The sequence below is a fragment of the Xiphias gladius genome, chromosome 18, assembly GCF_016859285.1.
Source record: "Xiphias gladius isolate SHS-SW01 ecotype Sanya breed wild chromosome 18, ASM1685928v1, whole genome shotgun sequence".
In the NCBI taxonomy this organism is placed as follows: domain Eukaryota; kingdom Metazoa; phylum Chordata; class Actinopteri; order Istiophoriformes; family Xiphiidae; genus Xiphias; species Xiphias gladius.
The window spans coordinates 1672268-1699300 of NC_053417.1; positions in this window are offsets into that span (position 1 = coordinate 1672268).

The following is a 27033-nucleotide window of genomic DNA, read 5'->3' on the forward strand; positions in this document are numbered from 1 at the left end:
CAGCTTCAGCCTTTTTTTTAGCAGCCAGCAATGCAGTTTAGCATTAGCTTTCCAAGAAGTCAACAATTCCACCGCAATTTCTTCAGAAATTGTATGGTATAGTTATTATTATTATATATATATTATAGTTATTATTATTATAATTTCTGCTCACTTTACACTGTAAGTTGTAGAAACTCCATTCGAATGTCAAAATGTGCGGCTTGAGTAATGCTAGTAATGCTCAGTGACTGAGCATTACTATGGTCAGTGATATGTCTCATAATTTCTGATATTTTCAATGTTTTGTAATTTTTCACCATAAAAATAAATGGACAGAATGTTCAGAAGATAGAGTGGGTGACATCACAACCAGATTGGGAGAAGGCATTAAACTGTTGATAGGAGTTATGGTTTTTGACTGAATAGCAGGAGTTACAATACTTCACTGATTTCTGTGGTGTTTATCAAACACTTGACTGACATTTCTGTCAAAGTCCTGCTACATATTGTTTCCACATTAAATACATGACACATGGATTTACACATATTTCAACAGATTTCACAGATAATATGTTTTAGTAAGGTGTTACTTAGGTGACATTCTGCAGTTAATTTCAATTGGTGCCTATTGCTGACTCCAAAAAAACAAAGCACACACACACACACACACGCACGCACGCACACACACACACACACACACACACACACACACACACACACACACACACACACACACACACACACACACACACACACACACACACACACACACACACAATCATGCTTAACTGACTTCAGAGGACATTACATTGACTTGCAATCATTTGTGTGACTAACATAACCATGCACACACATACAGAAATTTAATTTTGCCTCAATTTTCAAGCTTTCTGTATTTAGAGCTGGAATTACAGAGGGTCTCTGAACTCCTTTATCTACTCCTTCATACAAATCTACACCAACAATGCAAATTCGTTATCAGCATTTCCAGCAATGAAGCTCAGCTTCAGCCTTTTTTTTAGCAGCCAGCAATGCAGTTTAGCATTAGCTTTCCAAGAAGTCAACAATTCCACCGCAATTTCTTCAGAAATTGTATGGTATAGTTATTATTATTATATATATATTATAGTTATTATTATTATAATTTCTGCTCACTTTACACTGTAAGTTGTAGAAACTCCATTCGAATGTCAAAATGTGCGGCTTGAGTAATGCTAGTAATGCTCAGTGACTGAGCATTACTATGGTCAGTGATATGTCTCATAATTTCTGATATTTTCAATGTTTTGTCAGCAATTTTCCCCCATAGGATGAATTTTTCCCCATTCCCCACGCTGGCATCTGGACTATAGAAACATACGTTTGATGATGTTGTGAAGATGTTAAACACTCACGATGTGAAAACTTTGAGGATAGCTTCATACTTATCCTGGTTAAGTTTGAGGTTATTGCAGGTCATCCAAGCATTAATACCATTTAATCAGTCTGTCAGATTTGATGGTGGCAGAGTGTCCAAGGGCTAGGTGTGAATGTAGAGTTGTCAGCATAGCATTGGAAATTGAGGCCATGTTGACGAATTATGTGTCCAAGAGGGAGAATATAAATAATGAACAGTAATGGTCCAAGAACTGAGCCCTTGGGTACACCATGGGAAAGGGGGGACGTGGGAGACCTAAAGCTACTAATGGAAACGAATGGTTTTCCAGCTGTGAGGTAGGACTTCAACCAAGATAGTGAAGTGCTGGTGACACCAAGTAGTTTTTCTAACCGGTTTAGCAGGAGATTATGACTGACTGTATCAAAAGCAGCAGTGATGTCTAACAGGATAAGTGTGTGGAGGTAACCACAGTCCGAAGCTATCATTAGTTAGTTTGGTGAGGAATGTCTCTGTTCTGTATTTTGTCCTAAACTCAGATTGAAACTCTTCCCATTAGTTGTTGGCTGGCCATGTTCTGCTCAATGAGTTTGACAAGAAATGGGAGATTCAGAGATAGGTCTGTAGTTGTTATGCTCCTCCAGATTAGTTCCAAGTTTTTTTAAGACTGCGTTGATAGCAGCCATTTTTAGACTGGAGGGAACAGAGCCAGACAGAATGGATGCATTAATGATTTGTCTCAGCAGGATGCAGAAGACAGGTAGGCATGATTTTATCAGAAGAGTGGGCATGGGGTCAAGAAGGCAGATGGTAGTCCTTGAATTTGGGACAAAGTCAGTTAGATTCTGCTCATTGACAGGGTAGAAGGCCAAAAAACAGCTAACAGCCAACTCTGTATTTTAGACTACTTTTCAATAGATTTTCAGAATGTGATATGTCTATATATAATATGTCAACAAGAAACATCAAATTTAGCCTCAATTTTCAAGCTTTCTGTATTTTAATTGCAAGTCCCTAAATGTCTTCATCTACTCCTTCATACAATTATATGCCACCAATGCAGATGAGTTTCCAGCATTTCCAGTAATGAAGCTCAGCTTCAGCCTTTTTTTTTAGCAGCCAGCAACGCAGTTTAGAATTAGCTTTCCAAGAAGCCAGCAATCCCACCGCAATTTCTTCAGAAATTGTATGGTATAGTTATTATTATTTACTATTTTATTAATTACACCTGTGATTTTCCTAATGTCTTCTGCTAAAACAACCTGTTGTGTGTCAACACTACTTGGGTAAGCTAAGTGTTCTAATACATTTTGGTGTATTTTTACAATGTATCAGCTTTTTGCAACTTAATTATACCATACTTGTACAGGAATTACTCATGATGGGTTGCATCGTGAAAATACACACACGCATATGCAGTCAGTTTTTTCCAGTGTTTTATACTATATCATAGTCCTAAGGTAAAGGTCAGTTGCTCTGTACTGTTTTTTTAAAGGTCTTCTTATGCACTTTATGCCTCTATTTTCAAGTTGACAGTAAAGAGCTAAATGGGAAATATTGGAAGAGAGAAAGGGAATGACATGCAACAAATGTCCCAGACCAGACTCGAAACAGGGGCGTGAAGTTCTGTCTTTATTGTCAGTTCCTTAACCCCTGGGCCACCAGAGCGTCTCTTGTTTATTTCACTGACATTTGCTGTCCAGTTAGAAGGTTTGCCTGCAGCCATTTCTGTATCATGGTGCATTAGTCCATATGTAAAAGCTGTTTCTTAATCATTAACCTGAGGGTCTGTTATCATTCTGTTTCTTAAACCCTATCGATAATGATTGCTACACTAGAAAAAGTCAACTTTTTTGCAATGTTGTATTTTGTTGGCTTAGGTCAAATAGCAACCGTCATGGATGAGAGAACTCAGTGTTGAGCTACTTTAGGCTGCAGTTTCTGTCATGGCCACAATATGTTGGCTCCATGCAAACTGACTGAACTGAAGTCCACTCATGAATTCCCAACTTCTGTTTTTTGCTAATTATAATGTAAAAAAGACACTGAGATCATAAAATTCTTAAAGTACAAATACACAAAAAAATCAAATGGGTTATTATTACTTAAAGCTACTGTATATAATACATCTAAGAGTTTTCGACTAAATTATGTATTCTGAGCAGAAACTGAAACGTGTAGTATTTGTTACCATGTGTTGTTTCTCATCATAAACCATGTACAATCTCATGTTTCTCTCATGTGTCTCTCATGTGTCTTACATATTCCCCCGTATCTTTGTCTGTCTTCTCCTCTGTAGGTGACTGTAGCAGCTTGGCCTACCTATGATTATGGTTTGCACCAAGAGTACCAGAAGTTTTTGGGTGATGGCTTCTGACAGACGTCATTCATTATAATCTGCTCTCCACAGAGGAAAGACGAGAAGTCCCTTTGGCCTCTGCAACTTCACAACTTGAACAAAACATTTAATTTAAGGATCTAATTTAGCATCTCTGAATGTTGGATTGGACTAGTTTTTTAAAAGTTTTTAAATCTGTTGCTTTTTGAATTTTTGAATTGTCTGACAGTTTGAAAGCTTTAGATTGCAGTCATTAATTGAATTCTAGACTGTCCAGTCCCATGATGCCCGCACCTTTTCACTACCACTGAACTTCAATTTTAGGTACCTCTCAGGCTGCATTTCTCCTTCATCCAAGGTTTACTTCTACCGGTGATATTGCGGAATATTTTTGAGAATGAGATACAATGTTACTTGAGTTGAACCCTTTGGTTACTTTGTGTTATCGGATTGTATCACAGTTTCTAAAGGCACTGACAGACCAACTCTTTGAGGTGTGAGGTCAGCAACTACATCTTGAAAATCTGATAACAGTGTGAACTCCTGGCACTTTACAATTGTCCATCATACATCTGCAGTCATGGAGTCTGTGGCAGCTAGAATGGCCATGGTAACTGACTCCCCCAACCCGTCGCTGAGATCGAGGACTACTGTGACAGCAGACGGCGACTCTTTTGTGAGCACTGCCAGCCTTCCCTGCAGCCACTTCCTGTCTGCCAATGTCATCAGTGTTGGTAAGTGTTTGCCTCCGTGATCTGCAAGGTACCTTTGCATGGTGATAAGTGCTTGTTTCATTAATGAAGAGTGACGATGTGCCAGGAATCTGTCTGTAGGTGTTAAGGTGTTAGGTCTCATGTTGTGACGAGCTGTCTGTTGTTTCTGCTGACTTATGGTGTTTAGAACTGTTTAACTTCATGCATATTGTTGCTTTGCTGAAAACAATAAGCCTAGGCTTTTATTTCAGTAATTAAGAATGGTGGAAGACTTCAATGACTTCTTGTCTCAAATATGAAGGAAAACCTCACAATGTGACATCACTGTCTGGAGTCTGATGCAGATGTTATACAGGGATGATAAAGAGGTCATGGACTTGAGGCTGCAAGGTGCAGGAGGAGCTGATTGTGTGTCAGAGAGGTGGAGAGTGATTGAATCTCATCTCTGTATGCATTTTGGATGGAGGACTATTTGATATAAAAAAAACATGTGTTAATGTAACCAAGTCTCATTAGAGAAAGACCAAATTTCAATTGCAGAGTTCTTTTAAGCCTAGAAAGAATCTGATGAAAATGTTGAAAAGATGGAGATGCACACACCTATCCAAGACACATAGAGCACGTAATCTTTACTTCTAGTTAAGTGTACTCCGTTTACCCATTACCATACACTTTTGAGATGGTCTTTAGTTTCAACTCCTTGTTTTCCTTTCTTCATAGTGTAAATCATATCAGTCAAGCTTTATTCAACACTGGATAACTAGTCTTTAATGGAGAGTGTTGCTGATTATCTAGGTATTTAACTTAAGCCAAAGTACACCTCAGTATTCTAGACTGTAGTCTATTTGTTTACACTCTTACAAACCTGTATCATGAAAAGTCCTACTACTTTGGCTGCTGGCAGTTCCTGTCCACACTGTTGCCAGACATGACCTGGAGAACTCTGATACTGAAAAAAAAAATTGCAATGTGGATGGATCTGGATAGTTAGGAGACAATATCTGAGGAATTTTAAGGAGCGCCCTTTTAATTAGATTTCTAAACAGATTTATAGATGCCTATTTTTGATGGAAACTGGAGATGAGGTGTTATGTTTGTGGTAAATTGTGTCAGTCTAGAGACAGGTCAGGGGAGTGTGGTGAGGATGAATATTGTTTCAAAAATGTTGATGTTTTTCTATATGTGTTCAGAGTTTATTATTTAATAATGTATTTGGATTTGGGAACACCCCTAGTGTATAAACGAATAGGTCAGAGAGAGGAGTTTTGTACTACTAACCATACCACCCACAAATTGCACATAAGAGTTTATAAGAGGATATCAGTGGGGCCAGTGGCCGTACAAAGACTCAAAGAATCATTCTATTTCATAGAAAACTTTTTTTTGCCATTTCTTTAATCAAACATCTTTTTAACTTGGCACTTGAAAAATGGCATTCTAGTTGGCATGTGAAGGCTTTAAACTTTGGCATGAAACTAGTATTACCTGGTAAATTCTGCTGATAATACTAACACTATGGCCACTACCACTTCTACAGTAATACTACGTCCAATACTACACCCACAGAATTAGTGGAACTTTGCATTTTGTCATGTCATGAACTCTCGTTCTAACGAAGCTGTTCTCAGTCCACTGAGCATCTTATTTCAGTCCAGCTTAGGCGATCAGGCCTTCCAACACCATCAGGTATAGTCATCTTTTCTTAAGGGTCCCCTCCCACTCTGAATTCAGTTGCTTGTAAACTGTGGTCTGTAAGGAACTGAAGAATGTCCTTTGCATATTTTTCTCTGTCCTCTGTGGTCATGTGGTGAAGAAGCTCTAATACAGGGTTTGATTCTCTGGTTTTTATTGCCCGATGTTGAGAAAAGTCAGCCACAGCTGAATAGTTTAATTACGTAAAGCAAGACTGCAGTTTGAACATTAAACGTTTCACCATTCAGAAAGTGATTGTTAGTGATTATCAGTGAGAATAGTCAGGTGTCCCCTCTCTATTGAAACAGTGCAATAGTGGAATGTCTATTTATATGATTGATGTAATATCATGTGCAGGACATAGTTATACATTATTGGAATAGTGTGCAGTATGGTATATAACATGTTCTAAACATTCTCTAAAATATGTTCTCTACCAGTGGAGCAGTCTTTGTCACTTCACCCAACGTGTTTTACATAATTTCACTGTAACAAACACACAACAAATATTTGTTTTTGAGATTAAAATCCTATTTACGGGTTGCAAAACCATGCTGAACATCCAGAATATATGTGACTACATGTTTAATCTGCATATTAACATCTAACATGTTTCTTAACTGTTTTCTGATACAGTTGTGTCAGAGATCCTGGTGATGATGTTATGTCTGCCAGTAATGATAGCACCCTCTTAAAAACTCTCAGTGTCAAGTTTTTATTTCTTTTATTAGAAGATATTGTACTCTTATGTGTTCAAACAATTCAGTTGGCATTAAATGCAAGAAAATAAGCAAAATATTCATTTGAATTGCCTTTACAACAAATGTGGTGCAATCAGAATAATTAGAGCATGGTGATGACAGGCTCAAAGGTGGTAAAAGCACTCTATGGCATGTGTTCATTAAAACTTTATGTAGAAAAGAACATAACCTGCAAGAAGGCAGCTAATGGGGATATCTGGAGTTTTTCTGATGGACTTGTAAGGCCTTGTTTAGACACTCCATTCCCATTTTAGAGCTGTTACACAGTAAGTAAGTAAATATCAATGCATGATAGTGCTGATTAAAATGTACTTCACAGCAGCTTTCACCATGTAGGCTGTGGATCAACCATCCTCCGTGGTTGAATATGATATATATGCAAAATGTGATTATTTTGAGTTATACCGGAAAAGAAAAGTTACCAAAATGCTTACTTTCTGTGAATATTTTCAAAGCTATAATTTTGCATGGCAGCTTAATAAAAGCTAACATATATTGTCATGCCACAGAATTGTATCCTTTATAAATAATCAAGCAATTGCAAAAGTTGAGGGGGTAGTAGCAGTGTTGCTATTTCTGATCAGACTGATATTCTCGCTCTCCAGACCTGGAGAAAGCTGCTGGAGTGGCCTAGCTTTATCTGTCTGCATGGCTGAAAAGAACACAAATATCATTCGGCAGCAGAAACGTTGGTGCCAAGTTCTGCTGCACCAAAACAACAGAGACAAGAGGCTGCAGACTACCTTACTGACTGCATTAAGCTTTACAAATACATTTGACCTTATATTTTTGGGGTGAACACACACAGAAAAATATCAGCAACATACAACACATACTCTAACAAAATGTGAATTCCAACTACAAAAATGCAATGACATCAACATGTGTCTGGCAGAGCTTATATGATCATTAATTGACAAGAATTATAAAAACGTTTTGTCCAGTTGGGCTGCATTGTTCTGAAATTTGTTGTTTTGTCCCCCCCCCCAGAAAATACAAGTTTATTGATTATGACTTCTGAAGCTTTCTTTTTTTGACCATAATAACTGTCTCTAATGGTATAACATTTAGTTCCACATTTTATCAACTGAAAAAAATGCTGAAATAAATTAAATACATTAAAAACGCAAATAAATAAAAAGCAAAATGCAAATAAATCAATAATAAATAGAAACACAGAACTAAATATAGAAAAATTAAATTATTCATTCATGGCCAAATGTGTAAATATATTTATTTCTCATGTCACCTTGGGCCTCCTATCCAACACAACATTTATTTGGATATAAAGAACGTTGCAACCTCTAAGGGTAATTTCTGCTTTCAAATTAATTAAATCACACACTCAAATTACTAGTTGATTTCTTAACAAGTAATTAATTTCTGTTAATTAATTAACAGTAAGTTAATTACTTAACTAGTAATTTGTGCTCTTGAATTGTTGTATAGGTGGAGGTTAGAGAGGAACATATATATGAAGCATACATATAGTGCCTGGTGCAATGCAAACAGTGAAATTTGTCAGGCCACAGACAATCCAATTTTAGTGAGCAGCTTGAGTAAAAGGTGCTATATGTAGGTGTTTTAGTTTCAAACAACCAAAAATTAACTAAAACTATCAACAGAATGTGAAGAAGTTTTGATGTTTTGTCAAAGGCGTAAATGTATTGTCTTAGAGAGATGTCTATTGAAGTTAGCATGCCAACCAGCTAGCCCGTCCTGTCTTGTTATACCACTTTGTACCTCAAGGGACGATACTGACTCACTGTAGCGTCTAGTCTGACTTCAGTCCCACATGAGAGGATAAAGAAGAAGCACGGCCCAGAGGGCAAGAAACCGTGTTTGGCGGCAAAGAAAAGAAACGATAGAAACAGAAGCAAAACAAGAGTTAACATTGGTGTTGCTTTCCACTGCTGGAGACAGCTCTTGGCAAGTACAGGAAGGAAGTTTGATACTGAACTCACAACATTTCTTTTACAGTGTTAAGTAAACAGCTGTTAATGCTAACGTTGGCTATGTAGTGATACCAAAAACTTACATATAGCACTTTTAAATAAAATTCTTGTGTCAAAATTTGAAAAGATTTGTTTGAATAACTTCCTCTTCCTCTGGGTATCTCTTGCTCACACTTTTCATGGTCAACATGCTCCTTGAATAGCAAGGCCGTGTCTGGGGATTCAGCATTCAATGTCCATCTTACATGCTCCCTCCCACTTTACAATACTTGGAGCAATTTGCAGCCCATCTATTTTTTTTTTCTTATGCATGTAACTACAGTGATTGTTTATTGGGCTCTGAGCGCACTCATCCTTTGTAGAGATGGTGTAAGAGGTAGCTCGCCATGACATGCTATACTGCAGGCGCTCAACTCAGCTAACAAGTTAGGGCTAGCTAAACCAACGAAGAGTCGGTCGGATGCTGAGGATATAACGCACAAGCATTATATTACACAAGCACAAGCTACACTGGTAAACAAATGCAGAGTGGCACGAGGAACAGCGTGCCATGACTTAGACAGTTTAAAATGTGTAATTGCTAAGTACACTTATTTCAACCAACACCATATATATATATATATATATATATATACACAGTGGAGTCCAAAACTCTGAGACCACTTTCCCAAAGTAGCAGGTAGCAACCAGCAAGCACTTCCAGGCAGATGGAGGGAATTAATGTGTATGAATGAAAATGTGTGAATGGATGGCACTGAGGCTGCAGGCTTGTGAAGTGGGCTGGAAAACAGTTGATTGATTGATTTACAAAAATTAAGAATAAATGCAAGGAGCTTTTATGTTTTTAACCATTAGTGAATCAAACATTATGTAAAGGAAGGCAAAGGAAGTGTATGAGTAAAATCATTCAAATTCAAAATGATGTTAAGCAGCATTCAGAGTAATTTGTTTCACATTTACCACAGTTAACGACTCATACTGTCCTTGACATAGAGCCAGTCATCTGGGTAAAGGATAACTACAAAATGGTCGTGTCTCACTGTCATAGTTTAGTCCATCATTCCTATCCAACAAGAGAGCATAATTTGTTTCAGCAGGTGCCCCAACCATGTGTTTCTAAGGGAAAAAGCCCACTAGTAATTATGATACAAGCAAAGGAGGAGCTCCAGTGATGTTATTATATGGCAACAAATGCACAGACAGAGAAGGTCAGGGTGGATATGGCTCAACATAACACTGGTTATTAACATGGGTTTGTTTCCTGTTTCCCACTGACAATCAACATTGGTTTCTTTAAACCATGACCATGATTGTTCAGTAACCTTAACCATGTGTTTATTACTGTAACCATGACAATGTTACAAGTTACCTTAACCTAAGCTTAATGAAGCAGTAATTGTGACCCAAACCATGATATTTCTGTAATCTTAACTAAATACTTATTTTAACCCAAACTATATGATCTTTCCTTAAACCTGTCCAAGTTGTTTTTGTGCCTAAACCTAACCAAACTTCAACCATAACCTTGTCAAATCATAAAACAGATTGATTCTGAGCTGACAAAACAGACAATCTGAGCTGTGTTAAATGCGAAGATGAAGCAATATGTTGTGCCAAAATGACAGTGGAAGCTCTGGATGTATTGTGAAGCTTTTCTGCTGAGAAATAAAGATTATTATAGCACTTCACTGTTATTTTCATAAAAAAGACCATACCTGATGTTATCAGAATTCTGCATTTTGGAATTTTTAATATTACACCCCTCATTTAGGCTTAAATTACCTTAGAATATAGAGAGTGTATAATTTTCATTAAGATACAGCTACTACATTTTAATAAGTCAGTAGGTTAAGTATGTTGTACTGTTTCTTTCTACTCTATAGTACACACAATCAGAGGGGGGCAGTGCAGCTCCGTCCTTTTTTAAACCTAGTATCTCAGTCGGACACTGCTTTATTCAGAACCGCTCAACATAATTTTCCTTAAAAGACAGACAGTACCTTAATTAAGTCATTGTCTTGGCATCAGACTCCTCATAATGGAAAGCTGATTTCTTGAGGGATGCCCTCATTCATCTCTGAAGAGATCCACGGTTAATGAACTAATTTCCACACTGCTTGACCTGTGCTGTGAGAGGTAGAGGGTGTCTGGGAGCCATTCTGTTTCTAGTAATGGCTGATTTTGTGATAAAATATAGAATTGTTTTGAAATGTGTATATTATGATTGGTAAAGTTGAGAATGACAAAAAAAAGTGTTTTTGTGTATGACAAAGTTTTCTTTTAAGTAAGCATTGAAATACTGATGTGAACTAGAAACTAAATCACCTGTAGTTATTAATGAAAGTATTGTTGTCTATATTTGATAGTCCTGTGATAGACTGCTGACCTGTCCAGGGGGTACACCACCTCTTGTCAAATGCATGCTGGGATATAGGCACCTGGCTCCTGCTACACTGCAAAGGATGTGTTATTTTTTTCCCACCTGAGGTAGCTGAAGACCCACTTCTACCCTGCCTCTGATTGGCTTACCCTGATATTCTTACCCTAACCCTAACCAATCATCATTCTTTGTGCCTAAACTTAACCAAACTTCAACCATAACCTTGTCAAATCATAAAACAGATTGATTCTGAGCTGACAAAACAGACAATCTGAGCTGTGTTAAATGCGAAGATGAAGCAATATGTTGTGCCAAAATGACAGTGGAAGCTCTGGATGTATTGTGAAGCTTTTCTGCTGAGAAATAAAGATTATTATAGCACTTCACTGTTATTTTCATAAAAAAGACCATACCTGATGTTATCAGAATTCTGCATTTTGGAATTTTAATATTACACCCCTCATTTAGGCTTAAATTACCTTAGAATATAGAGAGTGTATAATTTTCATTAAGATACAGCTACTACATTTTAATAAGTCAGTAGGTTAAGTATGTTGTACTGTTTCTTTCTACTCTATAGTACACACAATCAGAGGGGGGCAGTGCAGCTCCGTCCTTTTTTAAACCTAGTATCTCAGTCGGACACTGCTTTATTCAGAACCGCTCAACATAATTTTCCTTAAAAGACAGACAGTACCTTAATTAAGTCATTGTCTTGGCATCAGACTCCTCATAATGGAAAGCTGATTTCTTGAGGGATGCCCTCATTCATCTCTGAAGAGATCCACGGTTAATGAACTAATTTCCACACTGCTTGACCTGTGCTGTGAGAGGTAGAGGGTGTCTGGGAGCCATTCTGTTTCTAGTAATGGCTGATTTTGTGATAAAATATAGAATTGTTTTGAAATGTGTATATTATGATTGGTAAAGTTGAGAATGACAAAAAAAAGTGTTTTTGTGTATGACAAAGTTTTCTTTTAAGTAAGCATTGAAATACTGATGTGAACTAGAAACTAAATCACCTGTAGTTATTAATGAAAGTATTGTTGTCTATATTTGATAGTCCTGTGATAGACTGCTGACCTGTCCAGGGGGTACACCACCTCTTGTCAAATGCATGCTGGGATATAGGCACCTGGCTCCTGCTACACTGCAAAGGATGTGTTATTTTTTTCCCACCTGAGGTAGCTGAAGACCCACTTCTACCCTGCCTCTGATTGGCTTACCCTGATATTCTTACCCTAACCCTAACCAATCATCATTCTTTGTGCCTAAACTTAACCAACCCAACCAACAAAGGCAACAAGTACTAGCCAGTCAGAGGCAGGGTAGGGATGGGTCATCGCCCACTTTGGGTGGGCAAAAACAATAATGCGCACAGGACAGCTGGGTTAGAGCAGTGCTTCCCGACCTCGGGGTCAAGAGCCCCAAGATAAAACTGATAGGTCAGAAGATGATTAAGTGGAGAAGAAATACTAAATAATTTGTTTTGAAACACTTTTCATTATTTATTTAATTAAACCATCTGAGGAGGAAAAATCACTTCTTGGTTACACTGTTCACAATTTATGGCCACCTCAAAGGCTGGACATATGCATAAGTAAAGGTACACCGGTGTTGTTCTTTACATTCATTGCGACTTACATTTACCCATAAATACCTTTCTCTGCCTAGATTGACACAGTCATTTACCTGTATCTATGCAGAACTAAAAGTCCAGTCGAGAAGGGTCAGTATGCTTCAAACAAAGTTGTAATTGTGGATTTCAGGGATAAGGTCTGCATACTTTAAGAAAGAGTCAGATGGCCAGATGACGAGCTCTTTTCATTCATGCTAAAGGCAGAATCAGTAGCAGAGAATGACAATTTCACAAAGAATGGAACTGCCTTAAATACAGTAAAAGAGCGTTGGCAGAGCATCAGCTGTATGTCCAGTAGTCTTCTTAGAGTCACCATACATACATACCTGAAAGCTTAAGGCGTAGTGTGCTTTCAGACAGATTTCAGCCCTGCAAGAAAAAAAGCAGTCCTGTCATAGATAATAGATAGATCATTTGTTTGTAAGTACCACTCAATTACAATATTAACTGAATGTCAGTTAATAAAGTGGGTCCTGTGTCCATTTTTCTTAACAGTTTTATGCATATATTTTCCTAAATTAATGTGTTTCACTACACAGCAAAGCTGGGGCCAAGTAGCATTCTAGCACAGAAAAGCTGTACACATTTGTAGGGATTGGGAGGAATGGGGGTTAATGGAGGCAGAGCAGCTAATTGTTTTACCCATTAGACACTGCTTCATTTTAAAGGGTAACAATCCTGAAAGCTTGTCTACTATACCTTGTAAGATAAATGGACTTAATGCTTTTTGTCTTTGTGTCCTTATAGTATCACAACATTCATCAACTCAGACTTTTTCCACTACATAAAGTGAGTTGTTTGTGCTCTTTCATAGTGCAGATTTTTGTGCTAAGGTATGCTCTTCTGCATACATGTTTGTTCATTTTACACATTAAGATCAGTGCACGCATCATGGGGAGCTTTGTCAAATTTGAGAAAATAACCCTGCTGATGTCATTAGACTAAAGGGATAAAAGTTATAATGTTTACACTCTGCTTTACCGCAAAAATTACTTTGAGACATTTTTTAAAACAGAGTGAAGAAATAGCTGAGATACTGTTAAAATTTGTTGTTTTTATTTTTGGGACTGGAAGCTAATAAGTATTAACTCGGCTCATGTAGCATTGCATTAGTATTTGCAGTAGTACTATTTATTATTATGGAAAATGAAGGCCATTCTTAGGAACTTAAGAATCAAAAGTCCCCAAGAAACCTCACATGGTGCTACATAAATACATGAATTAGGAGAACCTACATTTTAATGAGAGAACAATCAGTTTATGGGGAACATACAGTGATTGGTATGGGGAACATTTCACTGTTAGAGGAAGGAATGGATCCAATTAAATACCAGCAATTTCTGGGAGCAAACATCACACCGTCTGTAAAAAAGCTGAAGATGAAAAGAGGATGGCTTGCACAACAGGATAATGATCCTAAACACACCTCAAAATCCTCAATGTGTAAAAGACTGTAAAAGATGGAAATAAAAAAGTAATCTTGCTTAAAGTATTAAAGAAATGTGTCATCTTAAACTTCTTGCCTTTGGGAGATCAATTCATCTTTTACTCGCTTAGCTATTCAGAGGAACAGAAATTTTGACTGGGGTGCTCAAACTTTTTCATACAACTGTATATAGGCTATTAGTGACCATCAGGGCCAAAAAGTAAGAGTGAAGTTGAAATATTTTAAGGAAGTAGAAAAAAAAAATTCTAATTAGTATTTATTAGTATTTTGTAATTAGTGTATAATAGTTATTTTAAAGAAAAATAAAGTCAGAATATTTTTCAACCTTTTTGTGTAAGTATGATTTTTGAATTATTCAAAAAATCTCGGTTTGAATTTTTTTTTCACTTTGTGGGCCTAATACTTGTACTTAGTTAGCCAGGAAATGAGAGGGAGTTACAACAAGACAGCAGTCTGTTGACATGTGGCCATTGTCTAAACACAAAGTATGCCAGATATGAAAACAGCAACTCGAAGGAATAAATATGAGGGTTAAACAGTGCAGATGGGAGTGGTTCACACAATTAACATTAATGTTAATTATGTACCCATCAGGATTTTTTGTCCCCAATCCTGATCCAAATCCTTTGAAATTGGATATCTGAGTGTGATCTGATACTTTTATTTTCCTAAATGTTGATTAAATATGTATCTGACACACTGATATAACAGCTATAGCTACTTGATCTGACACCTTTTTATCCCACGTGCTACTTGATCCAAATACTGGAGGTGCTGGTACGTAATGTAAGTTTAAATTATTAATAGGATATGATTAAAGGTTTTAGTGGTACATTGCGGCTCCTGAAACCAGCATGACGCAGTCAGCTAGAGAGAAGACATCTCACTCTGTTGGAGTTTTGGGACAACAGGAAGTGGTGTAACAGAGTGTAGCATCTTAACTCGCAAATTAATTTTGACTAGTACAGACACACAAACCAACGACAACAGACAAGTATATTGGCCATCAAATTATTCACAGATGTAAGATTAACTAGATTAGCAGGCAGGTATTAACAGGGTCCAAGCACTAGTCATCCAGCATTCCACCAAGGTTGGAATGTTTCTGAGGGGTATTCCAGCGGAGTATTCCAGAAAGCGCTTTTAACCTGTGATCATGAGAATACACAGATGATAGGTGCAAAGTTTCATGCAGAGTGCACTTACAGCCTAAGTGTAGTTTGCAAAAATAATTTTAAGCATATTTCATGAGTTTGCAACAAAAGCACCACCTAGTGGCCCATTGTTACCAAATTTTGCACAGAGCCACAGTGGAACATAGGAACCCACTGAGTTTTTTGTAAATAGGAGTGATTGTTGCCAAGCTATGCAACACTTCCTGTTTTGACTGAAACCAATAGGAAGTTGTTTCCCTCATAACTTGTGCTTTTTTGGATGATCAAAATTCTTTTAATAATTTTTGAGTATGGGAGTCCATATTCATATCCATATTTTGATCCCATGTGCAAAATTTCTTGCAGATCAGACTCACAGCCTAGGAGGAGTTTGAAAAAGTAGGAAATTGAAAAAAGTTTCACCATTTGCAATTTTGAGAAAAAAAAGATAGCAGAAATGGGCATGGACTATATCACAAGATTCAGCTAAATTCAAGGAATGGATGCCTGTAAGTGTTTTGAATATGCAATGTAAAGTGTGGTGAACAATGTAGGCCACGTCCACCAGCACCTGCTCATTTTTAGTGTCTGACATGTGCATCATTTTACACCTCCCCTAAAAATGTCATGTAAAAACCATTAGGGTGTATGCTGCAGTGCCACTTACACCAAGGGAAGAATAAAAAAAAAAATATATATATAAAAATCTGAGCAACTACAATAGGATTCCCACCACCGCTGGTATGGGGAGCCACGTTGCTTTGCATGCATTGCCCCCAGTCCACTACGGCTTGGACCCCTAATAAGGGAACATTGATACTACCTGCAATATTTGACTGTAAGGCCCAGCTGTGGTAAAAGAGAGCAGCATTGCAGCGCTTGCAGGCTGAGGTGGCCAAAACACAGTAGAGTTCAGTAAAAGAATATCTGGATTTTGATCAGGTTTATTTTAGCCAATACTGAACCTTAGAATTGGCTCGGGACATCTCTAGATCTTTTACTTAGCATTAAAAACTGTCCTATATTTAAACAACTATGCGATTAAGTAATTAACGGGAATACTAAAAAGAAATGCATAATGTTTGGCAATGATAAATGTATTTAGAAGTAGATTAAAAATGCATTGACCTCATGCAGGGGAGAGATGACACATTATCTCCCCTGCATGATAGTATCAGTATCATTACTGGTGATTCTGCCCGTGGTGTTACGTGTTATTGGACCGGAAGCAGATTTTTTGGTATCGCCCAGCCCTAGTCTGTTGTCAAAAGCAAAGAGAAGACTATTTTCTTTTTCTCTAGTTTTTCTTTCTGGAATTGTTTCCACCGTGTCCTGGGCCAGTTATTAAAAATATGAAAAGCCTCAGGAAATAAGCTGCTCTTCAAATATCACCAAGTGGTTGAAAATCCCTGTGGTACACTGATGGTCATTTAGGCAAATTTGAGTTGTTAATCAGAACAGTGGTATCAGAAATAAAGTTAAGACATGAAGACTAATCCAAAGGGAGTGAGCAACAATGAAAATAACAACCCAAAAAGAAAGGAAGAGGGCACACAACCATGACAGATGTGAAAGGGAGGAAAGCAAGGTCAGACTTGAGTAAAAGACAAAGAAAGCAAGACAGTTTGCAGAAGAAGACAAGGAAGGTTGTCTGCAGATTGTTTCAGGGTTTCCCAATGTCCTGTTCCGTGTGTCAGCAAACAGGCTGATTGACATGTTGCATGCCATGTCGCCCTGGCTCTATTTCTGCGAGAGTTTCGTGCACTTGCCCTAAGTCCAACCTATTTTCATATCCTGTTGTAGATTTAAATCTATGAATGTAAACCTGACTAGTAGATTGGTGCTAGCTAGATTATAACATAACTCCCTTTCTGACAGTAGCCTAACTGACAGTAACTGACAGTAACTGACAGTTAATTAACATCCCTCTTTATTATTACAGCCTATATAATGAGCCTATATAAAATATAACAGCATACAAATCACAAAAAAATAATCATTCTAGCTGGGGAAATGATTAAAACTTGCTCATTTTCAGAGGGAGAAATCGTTTTTTGTGCCCCCCCCCTTCGCATCGCCTTGTTGGGCTACATAGCTCGTTGTCTATCTGGACAATTTTTTCCACTCCATCCACTAGATTTTGCTTGCTCACTGTATGTTAGGAAAAGGTGAGAGTATGTGTCTGAATATATATAACTATGCACAAGGCGATAAAGTACATTATGTTTGCTTGCAGCTTGATAGTATTTGGAAGTGTGTACTTTAGAAATGGAGAAGCAAAAGTAGAACAGGACAGTCTCACTGTCTTACATGTCACATTTTATCACTACAACATTATCACATAAATTTTTGGGATTTCAGCGTACTAAACATCAACAAACGATGCCACTGCTGGCAGTCTCCACTGGGTTTTACATATGTTCCACTAAGACATTTGTCAAAAAACAAAATGAAGGGTCAGTTCTTACAGAACAATTCAGAGTGTCTGGCAGTGGCAGGGGACAGAGGAGGAGAAAAGTTGATTGAAAAATTCATTCTGACCTTTTTTTACCCCCCTAAGATAAACTTTTGATGAAAAATGCAGTTGCAATGCTGATTCCATTAAATTTTTCCCCCCAGTAAATTCCCATTTGAAATACGGATATTGATTTTTATTTATTTATTTTTTCAATATCCTCAGTCCAGGTATTTTCTGGATAATGTAATAAACCTATATGTTTATGCTATTGGCCATCAGCTTTAACAATTTCAATTTCAATTTCAATTTCAACTAGCAGATGGCTTTAAATACATGACTCTCAGCCACCATCTTTAGCTGGGCAGTTAGAGGCACAACTCACAGCTGTAGTGAATTCAAAATGCTTCATTGTTGCAATGAGGAACTTTGCTCCGACTTGCCGTTAGGTTGCGTTGGTGATTTATCCTACTGAAATGCTCCTTAGGAGTTGTAGTTGAATTCTCTCCTGAAAATTGCACTAATTATTTTTTATATTTTGTAAAGAGGAGAATTATCCCCACCTCTACAGTTCCCCTCAGTACTAGGAAGCATTTTAGTATCTTTTAGCTCATTGTTTTATTTTTCCAAACTGCAAACTGCTCTCATCAACCTCATTTCCAGCTGTTCATAGTAAAAGCAAAAGGTCTGATAAATCCACTGCCTGCCCAGCAGCATATGGCAAACAAACAAAGTTAGTGACTAGCTGCCAGATATTTTTCTCAGGAGTTGGTGGAGGCTAAACTATGACTATAAGAGTGAATGCTGGAGTTACGTTCATCAGGTTGACACAAACACCACTCCAAATGATTGATATCTGTATATCCTGGATGAGTAAATAGAGATTTGCTTGCTAACATGTTAGCAATATCAACTTTATAAGGTGATAATGTGACAAGCTTACAGCTTGTTCCAATGACCCAAAGGGGCAAAAAAGGAAAAACAACAAGAAAAAGGAAAATTAATGTCCACAGACGTTTAACTTTGAACTAGATACAGTATTTTCTAACACAGATGCCTTTTGTGTCGATTCAAACAGGATTGCTCCATGACAGTCTTGGAAGTGTTCCAACTGCCGGTCACATAACACTAAACTAACAACAACAAACTAACGTCTTGCCCTTAACAGCTCTCTAACCCCCTCCCAACAGTAATAATATTTTTTATTGGAAATTTAGTCATTAGTCCAGTACATGCATCCTGGTAGTTTCTTTGGCAATAATGTTGACAAAGAACTGCTTAACTGTTAAGAAATTAAAAAAAGAAAGAAAACTGAAAATTGAGTGGTGGGAGGTCAGTCACAAAAGATGGTGCATCACTCTCACTTGCAAAAAATCCCTACATGAGCCCTACATAACACTAATACCATATACACTGAAATAGATATTACACAGCAAACATATTAGGCTACATCTGCTCTTCCAGATAAGCTTGTGCTTTATGTATGTGTTGTTGTAGTGTGGTCACTAAATCATGCCTTTTATGTGTTATCAGTTGCAGCTCATCCAGATCAACAGGAGGCTGACATGCTGTGCTACTATCTAATTTAGGCATTGTAGAATCAACAAGATGATGTGGAAAAACTGCTTTAATTTTAAGAATATCCTACATATTTTTCTATACTTTCTTCACTTTTAGCTTGCTTGTGGATGGTGGTTTCAGTATGTCCAGTTTAAAATGTTAATGAAACCAGAGATCTAAAGAGACATACCGATGAATGGAATGGACTGCACAGTCTTATTAAAGCTCTTTACACTACTACTACATTCACCCATTCACACAAACTTTCATACAGCACTCTCTTCTATACATACTGAGCTTTCTACACACACACTCACACACTCACACACCAATGATACATCGGGCAATTTGAGATTCAGTATCTTTCCCAAGGACACTTTCACATGTGGACTGGAGGAGCCGGGGGTCAAACCACCGAACCTTCCAGTTAGTGGATGACCCGCTCTACCTCCTGAGCCACAGCCACCCCCTGTATTTGCAATTTGCAGTAAATTGTGGTAGCCGATCACATTTGCTATGTCACTATTTTGTGTTCCATTGTCATTTCCCATACTGTTACCATTTGCAAAACAGCAAATGTAAACTCTTGATACAAGTGTCAAAACCAGAAACTGGTGTCTAAAAAGAAAATTCTGTAACAAAAAACTCCCTCCTCAAGAAAACAAAAAGGAAAGAGACTGTAAGAGGCTAAATGCTGTTTAGAGCGTCATGCTAAGGCTTCCTTTACTTGGAAACCTACAGCGACCATCCTTTTCAACAAATGGCATCAAAACGAGTGTCTTCCTGTAAAAAAAAAAAAAAAAGACTCTAAAGCTCTTCTGTGCAAACAGCCTAGTATAACCCATAGTTACGTTTTAATTGTCAGGCGACCTCTAGTGCCCGTAGGAAATACGACAGCAGCAAAGGAAGAAGTCAGCTGATGTGGTATAAAGAGCGACAAAATCCACATTAGGAGGAGGGTTGGGCTGGATGGGTGGGTTGACAAAACACAGGAAGCCACTGTTCATTTCCAGTGTGAAACTGAAGTGTCATTGTTTCTTTTTATCATGACTATTCCACAACCTTATGGTGTTTATTATTGTAACCATTATGATGAAGGTCCAGTAGGTCTGCCGCTGGCATGCTCCTATGGGTCGTATCCAAGCATAGGGACAAATGACCTATGCGGTTGTTTAGGCTGGAGGACTTGCTGATCAAAACAGGAGTTTAAACCTCCAGTCATTTAGTAGTGATACACAAAATTGAAAATAAAATCAACAAAATCCTTAAAGCATTCTTTACTCCTCCATTTGTCGCCTGTGATTTACATCAGCTAATAGATTTTTATCCATATCACACCTACCGCAATCTTCTCCCAGGTCAGACGCTTGACAAGTGCAAATTTTGAAAACCACACTTTCTATGTGATAGTTGTGTGAATAGAAGAAAGAACTGTGTGGAAAGAACCAGAAAACATTAAGTCTTGAATGAATGTATTTGAAGCTATGATCATTTGTAGTCACAGAACAGAGTTGGCAGAAATGCATCAAATCAGTGGAGAAAAGCTGTAGAAGGATATCTAGAAAAACTAAAGGGAACTGGATTTGTTGCTCTAATCTTAAAGTTAAAAACAGTTAAAACAGTTTTTCAGTTGCGTTTAACACAATACCTCTAGACTAGTTATATAGGAAACTGTAAAATAAAAACATTACCCCAATAAAGAGAATAAAATCTGTCTTGGAATGTCAAGCTATATCACCCACCCCCTTAATCTAGATGAAATGAGATCAGTGTGATTACTATGTAGAGCAAAAATATTATGTATAAACCTCCTCTCATTGTTTCATTTAAAAAAACTTATTTGTTCTTGGCCAAACAACCTCCTACATCACAGCCTTCAAATTTAGTCTGTGCTTCTGGGAAACACAGTAACTGGCAGTGGCAGATCCAAAAACATGACTCTTGGATGGACGCACAAATATAGAGAGGTCACTCCATGTACAGCTCATATTGTTCAAATTCCCAAAGACCGATAAAATCAAGAGAAACAAATCATAGGCTACATCTCAGTTCCCTTATTTGATCATTTCTCGCTTCTTGCCTGACCTGGAAATTGTCCTCCATCTTGAATGCCATCCCACAGCTCTTATTTCTGCCTCAAGTAGTGAGGAGGGATCTCTGATGAACCATGAGTGAGGATATACAAGACCGTCCTTTGAAGAAAACATTGAGCCGAATGCCATTAAACATAAATACTACATTGTTCCGACATTATCAGAAGCAGATGTCATCTGAGATTGTGGTTCAGAGGAATCATAATCTGAGTTCATCCACACATATATATAAACACAGAGTATGTACTTGTTTCCTCTTTTATTGCATCTTTTCCTTGTATCTCTCCTTGCATCTCCAGTGAAAGGGACTAAGATGCATAGAAAAGACACAAGTGAGAGAAATGTGGATAAAGTTGAGGGAATTGGGAAGAAACCATATATTCCACTGCTATCTGTAGCTGGAAAGATAATGGTGTCACTGATCAACACTGTGTTGGATAGTGGAAGCCCTATTTAGTCATTTAGTCAAATTTATTTTTGTCTGTGATGTAATTTTAGTAAAACTTGCATATTGTATACATTTACAGTAATGTTTAAATGATTCATTGCAAGCTAAGGTGTTTGAACACAAATTAGCCACATTCCTTTCCAAATGCAAGTTTAAATGTACAGAAAAAGACAACTGTAACAATGGAGACATATATCCGGAAAAAGATATTAGAACGTTGTGGTAGACACAACAGTTCTCAAAGTCTTGTGGTAGACACAACAATTTTGAGAACTGAAAATAAATTTATACTTTTTTGCATCTACAGGAGCAAAACAAGTGAAGCAAACATGAGTAAATATGTGAGTTACTGGGTGGATCTGAAAAGAAATTTGAGAGTGAAAACATGAATGAAGATGAATAAAATGAATGATAATGAAGGAAATCATAGTGTATCTCGATAGTGCCTGATGAGTGTAGCTAAAAATTAGTTTGCAGCCTCAAAAAGTGGCTAGAGTGTGTATCTGGGCTCATGCCAGAGAAGCCTCCTTGCCACTTGAATGAATAAATCAATGCCTTAATGCTATTCTCCTCCCTCCTCACTCAGGTTACATCTGGCTGCTCTATCAGAGCTGGAGCTAACTAAGAACTAATCTATGTCCCTCCTGGCCCACTGAACTGAATCAAAGCTAATTTTGGGAATACATGAAGTACAAACAACAAGTTTGCTCGAACAAACAAGAAGTATTTGATCACATCAAAAAACACAAAGGAAAAGAAAAATATCCACCATGATTCTATGTAAATGCCTTCAGCTTGTTGATTTCAAGAAAGAGTCACTATTTCTTTTTGAAGGAAGATGAATTAGAACACAGAGCAAAAAAAAAAATACTCTCATAGGACAGACTGCCCTACATACAGATATACCTCTAATCAAAACTGTCTCTCTGCAGTCACACAATGGGGATGATGAAGGAAAAGATTGCACCAGTTTGAGTTGACCTCATGCCTGTTGTGCTGAAGATGTTTGATTGTGATCATTTTGTAGGAACTACCAATCATAACATAAAGGTGTATTGACATTTGGTTGGTGCAGTATTTACCACACCAGGACTCCCACTAGGGGTGTTCTAAATGGTGTTATCTTTTCTACAATGCTAATGTTGTTAGCACCACATTTAAAAAACAAAACAAAAAACCTGGTAGCTTCATCTGCATGCACATTTTTTCCCAAAAGAATATATTTTTGTCTGGTCTAAGTATGAGGCCAATTTGTTAGTCTCTGGAAATTCAGGAACATAACTGTTTTTTTTTTTGTACATCTGGTACCAAACTTCGATGTGTAAAATGGGTGGAATTCCCATTTAAAAGGAAGTGTTGTCTATTTGTTGCAGTGAGAAGACTATGTATTAAATGTGAGGTGACTGCCTGTACTAGCTGGCAATCTTTGGTTCCCTTTGATTTGCTTGTGAAACCACATTCTTGAAAGTTTCCATGATCAGCACATGGATCTGGTAAAATATTAAAAAAAACTGTTTAGGTTTTGAACTCATGTCAAAGAACTACATTAACCAGGTTAGAGGTGAAAGCACCTATTAATATTCTGCATATATGCAACATTTAGAAGGCTTGGATAAACATGAAACGTCCAGCTGAATCACCAGTGAAAAATGTGAACAACGGTGTTACAAATTATTTGGTTCCTTGATAAGAAGTCAAAGCTCCAAGTGCAGTTAAGGAAAGAAGTCAATTCAGACTCTTAGGCCCCACCCTTGGAGGAACGGCAGGCAGACAGAGGCAAAATTTGGAGATGCTGGAAGGACTATTGTTTCACATTTGTTGGAGCTAGGCTAACGATTTTCCTCTGCTTCTTTGTGCTAAGCTAGGCTAAAACCTTTCAGGATCTATCTCTGGAACACGATATAAATCCTATCTGGCACTGGGTAAGATGTCAAACAAATGTTTTTCTCAAAACATTGGATCGTCCCCAATTGACTGTTTTCATGACAGACAATGACATGTAACTTCACCAACATGAAGCTCCTAACAGGGTGAAAAAAAACCCCAGGAAACTGCAATAGCAGCAATAAAATCTTGCTCATAAAACAAACTGAATCTTCTCAAAATGCCACACTTAAATTGATTCAGATTACACTACGCACTGGTTATAACTCTTTAAAATCAATCAATTACTGACAAATACCTGACAGCACCTACATTTGCATTTCTGTTACATCTATCTCTGCACGTTCCTTCTCTTTCTCCATTGGCTGCTAACATTGGTGCGACATACAGCTCTACAGCTCACTGGTGTGTGTTGTTTGCAACATCAGCCCACTGGTTGGTCATCTATCAGTCAGCCAGCTCTTAGTGGAGGTTAAATGTTATCGGCTGAAAACAGTGGTTGGTATGAAGTGGTTCATTAGATTCTCAACAACCCATGCGATGTGTTGGCTTCATTAGTCTCTACCTGGAATTTTCAGCTGGCCCACTGGAGCAGTCAAGTGTAGAGCTTCTCATTGAGACAGACCAGATGTAAAATCGGTACTTTTCTGAGACTGATTCAGATAAACTCAGCATGAGTCCAACAGCACTCCTTCACTTTAGTAAGACTTTAACTATGTCACTTGCTTGAAATCTGGTCAAACCGGATGCTAATATCCCAAATTCCATACTTCAACAACACAGTCTCACCCAACAGGCAAGCTGAATTCCATTGGTATGGCCTTCAGAGGATTGGCAGAGTGAGCCATTGGTTCTTACCTGTGTGTCTTTAATGGCCAAGAGTCAGTTAAGAGATGGCCAAAAATCTCTATAGATGCTGACTAGACAAATTGGCACAATGTTTACCATATGGGGATTAATTAATGAAATGAGCTGCTGTTAATTGGCTGGAGTAAATATCAGCTAAAACCATGGTCAGACTGCCAAACTGTTCAAATTATGCTGCCAGTTTAGACTTTAGGTCTCACTAATCCTTGGTCTGTCATTTTGAAAGGCGTTGATGTGGGTGGTGGGGAGAAAATGGAGCGCTGCACTCATGAACACAAGGGAACAAACATTACCCGAGGGAATGAAGAAGGGAATGAAGAGTTGTTAAGTGATTAAAATCTGCCTATTGGGTGGATTTACACAAGATGTCCGTTATTCAAATCCTGAGAATGAATCTTAATGATGTTAGTGATCCCCTGACTTATATTTGGTGTCACCATGAGGTTGACAATATTGACTTTTTGTGAAATGTGTCAGCAACTGTTGCATAGATTGCCATGATGGTTAATACATATATTCACCAGTGGATGACTCTCTTATCACTAATCACTTATTGATCCCTTGACTCCAATCTAGCATCACCAGCAGATCAATGTCGTCAGCAGTACACCATACAGTAAAGTATCAACATCTATCTGCATTGAACACGTACTTGATGTTTTGGCACAAAGTTTTATACAGGTGCTTCCAGAGGATAAATTTGTGACTATGTTGATCGCCTGACTTTTCCTCCAGCACAGTTTTGAGCCAGAGTTAAATGTCTCAAAAACTAGAGAAAGTATTGCCATAAAATGTAGTTCAGACATAGCTGATCTCCAAAGGATAAATTGTAATAACTTTGCTGATCCCCTGACATTTATTCATCTAGAGCAGCTGGTCAAATTTTTAATTTCCCCAATACTTTGTACAGGTGAAAATCCTGAATCACGTTGCTGATTTGAACTGTTTCCTTCAGTTCAAAGATTTTTAGTCATCAACTAGTTTTTTTTTTTAAAGAACAAGCAATCACACCACAAATTCAAGTCAGTATTTTTTTTAGTGCTTTGACATTAGACCTGTTTTTGACTGTCCATTGTTCACTAGTAAGTTCATTATGTCGCTGGTTCGAACTAAACCAGCCCCATGTAAGCAGTGTTAACATGGTTAATAGCTCAGCAACCTATCTGCAATAGATTAAGCACTTCATGACTGTCTTGTAGCTTTCACAGTGTTTCAGTAAACATTCAACATACTGTATATCATGACTGAGCTGAACATGGAACTTGCAGCCACCAGAGAGGGGAAGTCCAATGCAAAAAGCTTCTGATTCGATCAGTGAAACTGATGATTAAGTGTACACAGTTTAACCTGATGATTCAGTGTTTGTTTATATCTCTTCACTTGTAATACTTACAGTATATCACTAAGCACTCCTCTAAGTGTCCATCATTGTGCAATCTGAATGCCATTCAACCTACAGCTGCTCGCCAGTACAGCTGGCTCATACAGCGATCAGTCTCAATGTTCATACCATTTTAAAATTGTGGCTGATCGGTGTGCTCAGATTCGACAATCAGACTCAGAAAACTGTGGTATTTACATTACCATCTGTTTGCATCACAAAAGTGCACATCTTCCAATTGTATTGTCACACCTATATACACATGATTTATACCAAGTATATGAAGAGCTGCCACTGACCAAAATTTAATTTGAAGTTTCTACTCCATCTGTTGGAAATGAAACCTTAAGCCAATTGAAGGTTTTGTTTGGTGGATTAAGTAGAATTTACAGCTCATTCATATGCCCTCTGCTTGCTATGTGTGACAGCAGAACAAATTGTTGTGACTGGATGTGGCTTAACTGAGGAACACAAATGGAAGTTGTGTCCGAATTAGGCGGTGTTCTCCCTCTGGGTAACGGCAATTGTTTGTTGAAAAAATAAAGCAATGGGAAATGAATTATGCAGGAAAACAGTATAACTGAAGCGTCTGGGGAGAGTGAGCTCTGTTGTCAGGCCTGTGTGACATCCTGCCATGGAAACAGTCTCATTTCATACCAGAACCACCCTAATTTTTTGTGGAGTATATGTGTACATGTCTGCGTCTACTATCACCTCTGTGAAAAAATGGCAGTAAGACGGCAACCAATGGCGTAAGTCATATCATCTTGCCTGCTTTTGTGCAGCCATTTCCCTTTGTTTTTCACTATTTTGCATCCTACAGAGCAACACTAAAAAATTAGCTTTGCTCATACTTAAAAACTTAAATATGAGTTAGATGGTCTTCAGTTGTGACTGATTAAAGTTGAA